The 11,360-nt window shown below is 47.8% G+C and overlaps 2 non-coding genes across 2 annotated transcripts; one reads left to right on the plus strand and one right to left on the minus strand.

The window, feature by feature from the left end:
- Window positions 1-3,718: 3,718 nt before the first annotated feature.
- On the minus strand, window positions 3,719-3,789 carry TRNAG-CCC (transfer RNA glycine (anticodon CCC)). Its single transcript has one exon. It is a non-coding gene; the product is annotated as a tRNA-Gly (tRNA).
- Window positions 3,790-4,928: 1,139 nt separating this feature from the next.
- TRNAG-CCC (transfer RNA glycine (anticodon CCC)) lies at window positions 4,929-4,999 on the plus strand. The gene has a single exon. It is a non-coding gene; the product is annotated as a tRNA-Gly (tRNA).
- Window positions 5,000-11,360: the final 6,361 nt, after the last annotated feature.

Raw genomic sequence — 11,360 nt, forward strand, 5'->3', positions numbered from 1 at the left:
GGATCCCCACAGGGAGCCTGCTTCTCCCTTTGCCCATGTCTCTGCCTCTCTCTGTGTCTCTCTTGAATAAATTAATAAAAGCTTTTTTAAAAAAATGAAGTACTGAATCAAGATATATATTTTTAAATATGTCGTGATGAAATTGGTCTTACACCGGGAAACAGTTGATTATCATTAGAAAATAGAGTAATTCATCACATTAACGACTTAGAGAGGAAAATCATAATCACTAAAAACACAGAAAAGGTGTTTGAAAAAATTCATTATCAGCTTATGATTTTTAAAAGCCTCTTAGCATAACAGGAATAGAAGGAGCAGCCCTAATCTGCTAAAGGGAAGCTTCCAAACTAAAAACAAACAAAAAACCTTCAGCGTGTTAGAGTTGATGATAAGATGACCTTCTCCACCACCACCCTACCAATTAGGAACCATCAGGAAGCAGACAATAGGCCCCCTGCAACCACTTCTCTTCCCCACTGTGATGGAGATCTTAGCCAGTAAGAAAACGCAAGAAAAGGTATGAGAAGTGAAAATGCAAAATGAATACTATAATTATTTACATCTATGGAATAAGTTACTAAAAGCATTAAGGAGAATCGAGTTTCTTTGATATGTCCACAAATAGAATCAGAGAAAGCGGGCTAAATTGAGGATTCAAAAAACAAAGGAATTAAAAACATTATAAATGTTCAATGATTATAGCATATAATAATTCGATCCCATGTAGGAGGTGGGGGGGGGGTGGTTGACAAGGGAGGATGAAATGTGATCCCTATCTCCACCATAAGCAAAATCACTTCTAACATGGATCAGGCACCAAAATGTGAGACGATAAGGAAGATGATTTTAGTTGGTATTAATGTAGCAGCGTATTCCCATGATCCCAAGCGTAAGCAAGGATCTAAAAAATAAGACAGAAAGACTAATTCTTAATGAAGAGGCTGAATCTCTGTCCATCACAACACAGAATCGAGAGTAAAAGGTCAAGTCACAATTTGGGCGAACTTATTTGCAGTCAGCATAATCAACTGGTACCGAAGATACTTAATGAGATCTTGCAAAACAAGAAGAAAAAGTCAGACCTATAGGAAAATCACCAAGGTTGGGAAAGAAACAGGGAAAATTCAGCTGGCTAACAAATACATAATGGTGCTCAAATTCATTACCCCTAAGGGCTTTCACAATGAAACCCTAATGATAGAACACTACAGAGAGGAAAAATAACACCACCACCACTAAGGATTAAATGGGAGTAGGGGGACACTTCTGGGCGTCTCAGCGGTTGAGAGTCTGCCTTGGGCTCAGGGCGTGATCCCGGACTTCCCAGGATCCAGGGAAGCCTGCAGGGAGCCTGCTTCTCCCTCTGCCTTCTCTCTGTGTCTCTGATGAATAAATAAATAAAATCATTAGAAAAATAAATAAATGGAAGTAGGGGATGAGGTAGAAGGTTATGACCCAGTAAAGCATGGGAGTGATACTATTTTACCTCTTCATCTGTGTGTAGATTACACAGGCGTGTGCGTTGTAATCTTTTGTGATATGATACATACAGGTTCTGTGCACTTTACCTTATGTTTGTTACAATTTTTCAACAACACCCCCTCCCCGCCAGCCTCAGTCCTCCCAACCCCCAGTCCTCCCCAGGCCACCCCCAATGAATGACAGAGAGGATGTTGTTGAGATTCCAAGATTTTGTTTCAAGAGAAAGATGTGGACATTACTCTTTATGACATACCTCCAAAGACAACCCTATGCAGACCAGGCCCATGAAGTTGACTTTTGGGTTGATGTGAGCTCAGAGACTGCTCTCCAAGAACCAACCCTAATTGAAAATACCTGTAAAGGCTAAATTCCTTTAGTCCTATTATTGGAATACTCTGAAAAGGCTACTGTAGGCAGGAGCCTCCTTTGCTTTCTCCTTGTTTATTTCACAACTCTTTTCCTCCTCTCCCTCTCCTCTAAGCTTTCCAGAAATTTCTCCTGCAGTCCTGTCCTTGTGGGTCTCCTCCCTGCCCCCCCACCCCCACCCCACCAACTTCCTCCAGCTTCCTCCTTGAAGATGGAGAAGGAAGAGGGGGAGGAAGGGGAGACCGCCTGAATAGGAAACAAGCATCTCACAGGCCAGGAAGAGGGGAAGGAAAGGAGGCAAGGACAATGGGTCTCAGCAAACAGTAAAGGGGAAATCTGGGGGATGGTACAGCCCTTAAAACCTTTACTCCACCCAGTGAGTGAGTCATCCATCATTTCCTTTACATGAATCAGAACTCCTCCTCCCTGCCCAGACCCCCACCATCTAAATCCCAATTCCTGTTTCCAGAGAAAAGTGTGTATCACTGTTCAGAATGTATTCATTAAAATTTCGGATTTCCAAGAGTTTAAAAATAATGGCTGAAACAACTTCTGTGGTTCTAACGTAGTATCGCCATCATTCTATACTCAAAGGTACAAGGACATCTACGGGAATAACAAAATTCTTGAAATTGAACAAATTTCAAGTTATTTTTAAAATTTTTAAAGAAAAAATGTGTCTATTTATTTGAGAGAGAGACAGAGACAGAGACGGGGGGGGGGGAGGTTGAGAGAGCCTGAGCTGGGGAAGGAGCAGAAGGAAAGGGAGAAGCCAAATCCCCCTGAGCAGGGCCCCCCAGGCGGGCTGGATCCCAGGACCCCGAAATCACCACTGTGCTCAGGGCAGCCGCCTTAACCAACTCAGGCGCCCCTAAAATCAAGTTTATTTTTTAAATGGCAAGGGGGGAACCTCCTCCAATGTCACTGATCTTCGATTTTAAGCTATTGTTAGGCAGGTGAATCCTCCAAAGATTTTCCGGTGAAAATTAATCACCCGACGTGTCTAACGCAGTGGTGCCCTCGAATCCGAATCCTTTCCGAGGAGCTTCCAAGAGCCAGAAAACAAACCCGGTCAACAGTCCCCAGAGTCTTTAGTTCCTTCTCCCTTTTTAAAAATAGACTCTCCGGGCTGACACCTGTTGGGGCGCATCACGCGGCCGGCGGCCTCCTCCCGGGGAAACGCGACGCGCCCGCAGGAGGAGCTCAGGCCGCGGCGGCCGCCGACGGCAACCAGCTGGGCGGCAGGTGTGGGGGCGGCGGCGCGACCCGGGGCCTGGGGGCGCAGCTCCCCTCGCGTCCACGCGGGTCCCTCTCCGCCTGCCTCCGCCTTCCTCGGGCGGCCGGCGCTGCCGACCTCCCCCCTCCCCCCGGGGGGTGTCTGCGGGACCCCGCGGCAGCTCTCCTCCGGGGACCTTCCTGTCTCCATCCTCGCTCGGTGGTGGTGAGACGTGGACCAACAGGCGACCCAGGCCCAGCACGCGCATCAGTGACCCGGTGGCTCTTTGGGTTCCGTGGGTCCTCCAGGGCTGGAGGCTGGAAGTAACTGTGGTCTTAGGTCCAAATGGTCTACACCGCAACCCCCGCGGAGACACCTGCTCGTGGCAAGGTAAGAACTCGCGCGTGAGGTGGTTGCTGTGCCGCGCGCCAAATGCTCTTCCACGTAGGCCCAACCCCGGTGTAGATCGACTCCTTATTGCTCATGGATTCCTCTCCTCAGAGTTGCCCTGAGGACTTGGGGTCTCATTTCCCTGCTCCTGGAGGCCAGAATCACGAAATCACGGGACTTGCCCTGTGTGACGGGAAAGCAAGGAGGGGACGCCTGGTGGGAGGTCACAGGTCTGGGTGGAATAAAAAGACAAGCGAGGCAGGATGCATTGACCGGGAATCGAACCCGGGTCTCCCGCGTGGGAGGCGAGAATTCTACCACTGAACCATCAATGCTGCGCTCGGACAGCTACCCCGGGTAGGTCGGTCTGTAGAAAGAACTTCCAGAGTGACCCCGGGGTGGGGCGGAGGAAACGAACACGCTCCACAACAGGTCTACGCGGTCGTCTTTGGAAGACTGAGCTAACAAACCCACAGGCACTCGAACCAAAAGCTTGAGAAGGAGACTTCCATCAGACAACAGCACGACGTGGTGTTTGAACCAAATAGCAAAATCAGCTGTTTCGTTGGCTCACCCCACTACTCTGAGAAAGGCTCTTTCCTACTGTACGGCAGAGCCCTGCAAGAAAACGTTGGGAATTCATCCGGACCCCTTGAGGACTACCCCAGACCTTCAACCCTCAACCTCGGGCTGTCACCTTAGAGAGTCTGACAAAAGTTGCCTCGCTTGCCAGTTTAGGCAAGTGAAATCTCTAAGGGGGTGGGGGTGGTGGTGGACGGGGAGACGCAGAAGCAGATTGGAATTAGAAGAAGGAAAGCCAAAAAAAAAAAAAAAAAAAGAAGAAGAAGAAGAAGAATCTCTCTATGCTTCAAGTCATCAAGGGACCAATATGTGAACAGTTCAACCATCAATAGTTTTCTAAAAATCAGCCTGCTCCTTATATGGTCAATACGCCAAGGCGTGTGCTTCATATGCATCTCAGAGTCAGCAAATGCAGCAGGGATTCCAGTTTAGGAGATTAGAGTCTCCCAGGATCGATTAGTTATCCATCACAAGCCTACTATTAATCTCGTCAAAATTATGATACAACGCATATCCATCGAAATGCTTTGAACAGCTGAAAAGGCAAACGCGCGCAATTGTTATCATGATCACAAGACTGACTTCTAGTTCTTGTGCAAAAGGACGGTTCGAAAGAATTCATTCCATTGACCGAAATGCATCCCTCCATCAGCTCTGTTTTGATTCGGGGGCTTTCCTTCTTCTTCTTCTTCTTTTTTTTTTTTGGCTTTCCTTCTTCTAAGTCTCCTTCTCAAGCTTTTGGTTCGAGTGCCTGTGGGTTTGTTAGCTCAGTCTTCCAAAGACGACCGCGTAGACCTGTTGTGGAGCGTGTTCGTTTCCTCCGCCCCACCCCGGGGTCACTCTGGAAGTTCTTTCTACAGACCGACCTACCCGGGGTAGCTGTCCGAGCGCAGCATTGATGGTTCAGTGGTAGAATTCTCGCCTCCCACGCGGGAGACCCGGGTTCGATTCCCGGTCAATGCATCCTGCCTCGCTTGTCTTTTTATTCCACCCAGACCTGTGACCTCCCACCAGGCGTCCCCTCCTTGCTTTCCCGTCACACAGGGCAAGTCCCGTGATTTCGTGATTCTGGCCTCCAGGAGCAGGGAAATGAGACCCCAAGTCCTCAGGGCAACTCTGAGGAGAGGAATCCATGAGCAATAAGGAGTCGATCTACACCGGGGTTGGGCCTACGTGGAAGAGCATTTGGCGCGCGGCACAGCAACCACCTCACGCGCGAGTTCTTACCTTGCCACGAGCAGGTGTCTCCGCGGGGGTTGCGGTGTAGACCATTTGGACCTAAGACCACAGTTACTTCCAGCCTCCAGCCCTGGAGGACCCACGGAACCCAAAGAGCCACCGGGTCACTGATGCGCGTGCTGGGCCTGGGGTCGCCTGTTGGTCCACGTCTCACCACCACCGAGCGAGGATGGAGACAGGAAGGTCCCCGGAGGAGAGCTGCCGCGGGGTCCCGCAGACACCCCCCGGGGGGGAGGGGGGAGGTCGGCAGCGCCGGCCGCCCGAGGAAGGCAGAGGCAGGCGGAGAGGGACCCGCGTGGACGCGAGGGGAGCTGCGCCCCGAAGCCCCGGGTCGCGCCGCCGCCCCCACACCTGCCGCCCAGCTGGTTGCCGTCGGCGGCCGCCGCGGCCTGAGCTCCTCCTGCGGGCGCGTCGCGTTTCCCCGGAGGAGGCCGCCGGCCGGGCGATGCGCCCCAACAGGTGTCAGCCCGGAGAGTCTATTTTTAAAAAGGGAGAAGGAACTAAAGACTCTGGGGACTGTTGACCGGGTTTGTTTTCTGGCTCTTGGAAGCTCCTCGGAAAGGATTCGGATTCGAGGGCACCACTGCGTTAGACACGTCGGGTGATTAATTTTCACCGGAAAATCTTTGGAGGATTCACCTGCCTAACAATAGGTTAAAATCGAAGATCAGTGACATTGGAGGAGGTTCCCCCCTTGCCATTTAAAAAAATAAACTTGATTTTAGGGGCGCCTGAGTTGGTTAAGGCGGCTGCCCTGAGCACAGTGGTGATTTCGGGGTCCTGGGATCCAGCCCGCCTGGGGGGCCCTGCTCAGGGGGATTTGGCTTCTCCCTTTCCTTCTGCTCCTTCCCCAGCTCAGGCTCTCTCAACCCCCACCCCCTCCTTCTCTGTCTCTGTCTCTCTCTCAAATAAATAGACACAATTTTTCTTTAAAAATTTTAAAAATAACTTGAAATTTGTTCAATTTCAAGAATTTTGTTATTCCCGTAGATGTCCTTGTACCTTTGAGTATAGAATGATGGCGATACTACGTTAGAACCACAGAAGTTGTTTCAGCCATTATTTTTAAACTCTTGGAAATCCGAAATTTTAATGAATACATTCTGAACAGTGATACACACTTTTCTCTGGAAACAGGAATTGGGATTTAGATGGTGGGGGTCTGGGCAGGGAGGAGGAGTTCTGATTCATGTAAAGGAAATGACTCACTCACTGGGTGGAGTAAAGGTTTTAAGGGCTGTACCATCCCCCAAATTTCCCCTTTACTGTTTGCTGAGACCCATTGTCCTTGCCTCCTTTCCTTCCCCTCTTCCTGGCCTGTGAGATGCTTGTTTCCTATTCAGGCGGTCTCCCCTTCCTCCCCCTCTTCCTTCTCCATCTTCAAGGAGGAAGCTGGAGGAAGTTGGTGGGGTGGGGGGGGCAGGGAGGAGACCCACAAGGACAGGACTGCAGGAGAAATTTCTGGAAAGCTTAGAGGAGAGGGAGAGGAGGAAAGAGTTGTGAAATAAACAAGGAGAAAGCAAAGGAGGCTCCTGCCTACAGTAGCCTTTTCAGAGTATTCCAATAATAGGACTAAAGGAATTTAGCCTTTACAGGTATTTTCAATTAGGGTTGGTTCTTGGAGAGCAGTCTCTGAGCTCACATCAACCCAAAAGTCAACTTCATGGGCCTGGTCTGCATAGGGTTGTCTTTGGAGGTATGTCATAAAGAGTAATGTCCACATCTTTCTCTTGAAACAAAATCTTGGAATCTCAACAACATCCTCTCTGTCATTCATTGGGGGTGGCCTGGGGAGGACTGGGGGTTGGGAGGACTGAGGCTGGCGGGGAGGGGGTGTTGTTGAAAAATTGTAACAAACATAAGGTAAAGTGCACAGAACCTGTATGTATCATATCACAAAAGATTACAACGCACACGCCTGTGTAATCTACACACTGATGAAGAGGTAAAATAGTATCACTCCCATGCTTTACTGGGTCATAACCTTCTACCTCATCCCCTACTTCCATTTATTTATTTTTCTAATGATTTTATTTATTTATTCATCAGAGACACAGAGAGAAGGCAGAGGGAGAAGCAGGCTCCCTGCAGGCTTCCCTGGATCCTGGGAAGTCCGGGATCACGCCCTGAGCCCAAGGCAGACTCTCAACCGCTGAGACGCCCAGAAGTGTCCCCCTACTCCCATTTAATCCTTAGTGGTGGTGGTGTTATTTTTCCTCTCTGTAGTGTTCTATCATTAGGGTTTCATTGTGAAAGCCCTTAGGGGTAATGAATTTGAGCACCATTATGTATTTGTTAGCCAGCTGAATTTTCCCTGTTTCTTTCCCAACCTTGGTGATTTTCCTATAGGTCTGCCTTTTTCTTCTTGTTTTGCAAGATCTCATTAAGTATCTTCGGTACCAGTTGATTATGCTGACTGCAAATAAGTTCGCCCAAATTGTGACTTGACCTTTTACTCTCGATTCTGTGTTGTGATGGACAGAGATTCAGCCTCTTCATTAAGAATTAGTCTTTCTGTCTTATTTTTTAGATCCTTGCTTACGCTTGGGATCATGGGAATACGCTGCTACATTAATACCAACTAAAATCATCTGCCTTATCGTCTCACATTTTGGTGCCTGATCCATGTTAGAAGTGATTTTGCTTATGGTGGAGATAGGGATCACATTTCATCCTCCCTTGTCAACCCCCCCCCCACCTCCTACATGGGATCGAATTATTATATGCTATAATCATTGAACATTTATAATGTTTTTAATTCCTTTGTTTTTTGAATCCTCAATTTAGCCCGCTTTCTCTGATTCTATTTGTGGACATATCAAAGAAACTCGATTCTCCTTAATGCTTTTAGTAACTTATTCCATAGATGTAAATAATTATAGTATTCATTTTTCATTTTCACTTCTCATACCTTTTCTTGCGTTTTCTTACTGGCTAAGATCTCCATCACAGTGGGGAAGAGAAGTGGTTGCAGGGGGCCTATTTGTCTGCTTCCTGATGGTTCCTAATTGGTAGGGTGGTGGTGGAGAAGGTCATCTTATCATCAACTCTAACACGCTGAAGGTTTTTTGTTTGTTTTTAGTTTGGAAGCTTCCCTTTAGCAGATTAGGGCTGCTCCTTCTATTCCTGTTATGCTAAGAGGCTTTTAAAAATCATAAGCTGATAATGAATTTTTTCAAACACCTTTTCTGTGTTTTTAGTGATTATGATTTTCCTCTCTAAGTCGTTAATGTGATGAATTACTCTAGTTTCTAATGATAACCAACTGTTTCCCCGGTGTAAGACCAATTTCATCACGACATATTTTAAAAATATATATCTTGATTCAGTACTTCATTTTTTTAAAAAAGCTTTTATTAATTTATTCAAGAGAGACACAGAGAGAGGCAGAGACATGGGCAAAGGGAGAAGCAGGCTCCCTGTGGGGATCCTGATGCGGGACTCAATCCCTGGACCCCCTCTCCCCCCAGGATGACAACCCGAGCCAGAGGCAGATGCTCAACTACTGAGCCACCCAGGCGCCCCGCGATTCAGTATTTTAAATAATTTTTGAAGCTATGGATATTCAGCAATAAGTCGGGCCTCTCATTTCTGTTTCTCACAAATTGCCTTTCTGGAGTTTTTGGTTTCAACCCAAACTCATAACACCAAGTTGGGGAATTCTGCCGCTCTTTGATGTTTTTAGAATTTCTTTGCTTTTGGAGTCACTTCTTCTAATGAACTTTTTTGGTCCTTGAGCTTTCTTTGCTGGAAGACTTTTGAATTCTAATTTTTTTTTTTTTAATGTGAAGCTTGTAGGGACTAGTCCTCCTCCCCACCCCTGCCCAAATCGCTATGGCAATATACCTACATTTCCTCTAAAGCCTTTAATTGGTTGGCATACACGTGTTTATGATATTCACGTATTGTTTCCTTATGTCTAGCAGTTCAATAGTCGTGACTTCCTTCTTTCCTCTTCCCGGTTTTATCAGAGCAGTCTTTTCAAAGATCCAACCGTTCATTTTTCTCTTTTGTATATTTATTTCCAATGTTCTTTTTTCATTTTATTTCTTTTTAAAATTTTAACATTTATTTCTAAGTTTCAAATTCCTGCTTTTCTATTTCATTTCTGGTCCCATCTGCTTCTGCTGTTCTTGTCATTCTTTTTGTAACTTTTTGAGATGGAGGTTTAGCTCATTAGGGATCCGCCCTAATCGTCCTGATTTACATTTAAAGCTGTGTATTGTCCTCGAAGACTGGTTTTGCCACCTCATGGGCAGTAGCTGTAGTATTTTCAGTTTTGTTTGATTCAGAATTATTTCCTAATTTCCGTCGTCATGTCTGCTTTGATACAAGGATTGATAGAAGCATCTCTAAAATTCCAGATACATGAGATTTTGTTCTTATGTCTCATAACTGAATTTGAGATGCTAGTTGATTCTCTTGAAATAAATGTCATTGGAGGGTACCCCTACAGCACCAGGATGAATATGTTCTCCTTAGAATATGTCATCCTCTGGCAGGCTCTTGGGGTTTGTTAAGACTGGGAAACAAGTTGATGGCCTAAGGTTTCCCATACTACCCGGGCTATGTGTACTCAAGGCTAAATTCAGTAGAGGTCAAGCCCGTGGCCACATTTCCTCAGGGGCTTATAAGTATTTTATTTCATCTTTAAAGATTTTATTTTTAAGTCATCTCTACGCGCAATCGTGGGGCTGGAACTTAGAACCCCAAGGATCAAGAGTCCCATGGTCTACCCAGTGAGCCAGCCAGGTGCCTGCTGGCTTCTGGGCTTCCTTCCTTATTTATTTATTCTCAAGGGCTTTTTCAACATTCCTTTTCCTTATATTATTTGTAGCGCCAAGGCCGCCTTGTCCAAAGAGCCCTGGGACCGGAAGGGGCAGGACTAGATATGATCACCCCTACCCCCAAGGGCTTAGTTAGACCTTGGGAATCCCACCTTATTGTAGTGAGGACCTGCTATAATCCTTCTAGCGCGAGCCTGGGACTGAGAAGTCGATTTCCTTGTTCCTGGCCCTCGAGGACCACGAATAGAAGACAAAATAAGCTACCCTGGCAATCCACCCAGCAGCCTAAGGAGCTTTGTTGCCTCTCTTTTTTACTCTTTGCACTGGCACCTGCAAATGTTAGTGGTAAGGTTGCCATCTACCTTTAGGCTCTCTCTCTCTCTCTCTCTCTCTCTCTCTCAAAGATCCCGACCAGCTTAAGGAAAAACATACAAACGAACACCAAAAAGACTTTGCAATCGAAAATGAAATAGCCTGTATTCTCTTACTTTGAGAAGTCTACCATTAGGTTACCCAGGATGACAGGAATGGACTTAAAATTCCTGGACTTCTTGGAGTGAAACACCAGGGAAGGAAGCCTGCGAGAACCTCCGGTGCCGGCTTGCCCGCTGGCCTGCCAGAGCCAGGTGGTCTCACCTGCAATACAGCATCCACGCTCCATCCGCGGAACGTCTCTTCAAAAGCAGCCTCTCGATGCCACACTGCGCACAAGCCCTGGGTCTGAGTATGAACCAACAAAAGGGGAAAGGAGCAAGTTTGGCCCTCCGTTTGACAACCCCAGGAGGAAAGATCCGCAAAGCACACAGGGGGCAAAAAAACAAAACAAAACAAAAACACCTCACTTACTTGGGCGAGTGATTCTGGGACTCTCGGCCCAAGGTTAGGCCCGTGGGAGAGGGGAGGGCGCGAGCCCCAGGGTTTCCGGAAAGGCTCTCGGGACCATCGCAATTTTGCTGCTAAGGAAAGAAAACCAGCAGGAGGCCGGTGATAGGCGTCCGCCAACTCTGAGCTCGGCGACTCCCGGTCACCAGCGCGGGCACAAGGGAAGTGGCAGTGCGGCCCGAGAAGGCAGGAGGAGAACCGGGTGACGCCACGGAAGAGCCGGCATCAGTCCGGGACTGGGAGACGTCGCGGGAAAGCGCCAGCCCCGGTCCCGACCCACAGCATTCGTGCAGCTGAGTCCCCCACGCTCGAGGGACCCGCAGGGGGCAAGAGCAGCCAGAATGCACCAGACGGAGCTCCCCCGGAAGACCCACACTCAGAATCCTAGGACCCCCGCGGGGGGTTTGGGGGGAGGA

Source organism: Canis lupus, chromosome 17 (assembly GCF_003254725.2).
Source record: "Canis lupus dingo isolate Sandy chromosome 17, ASM325472v2, whole genome shotgun sequence".
In the NCBI taxonomy this organism is placed as follows: Eukaryota; Metazoa; Chordata; class Mammalia; order Carnivora; family Canidae; genus Canis; species Canis lupus.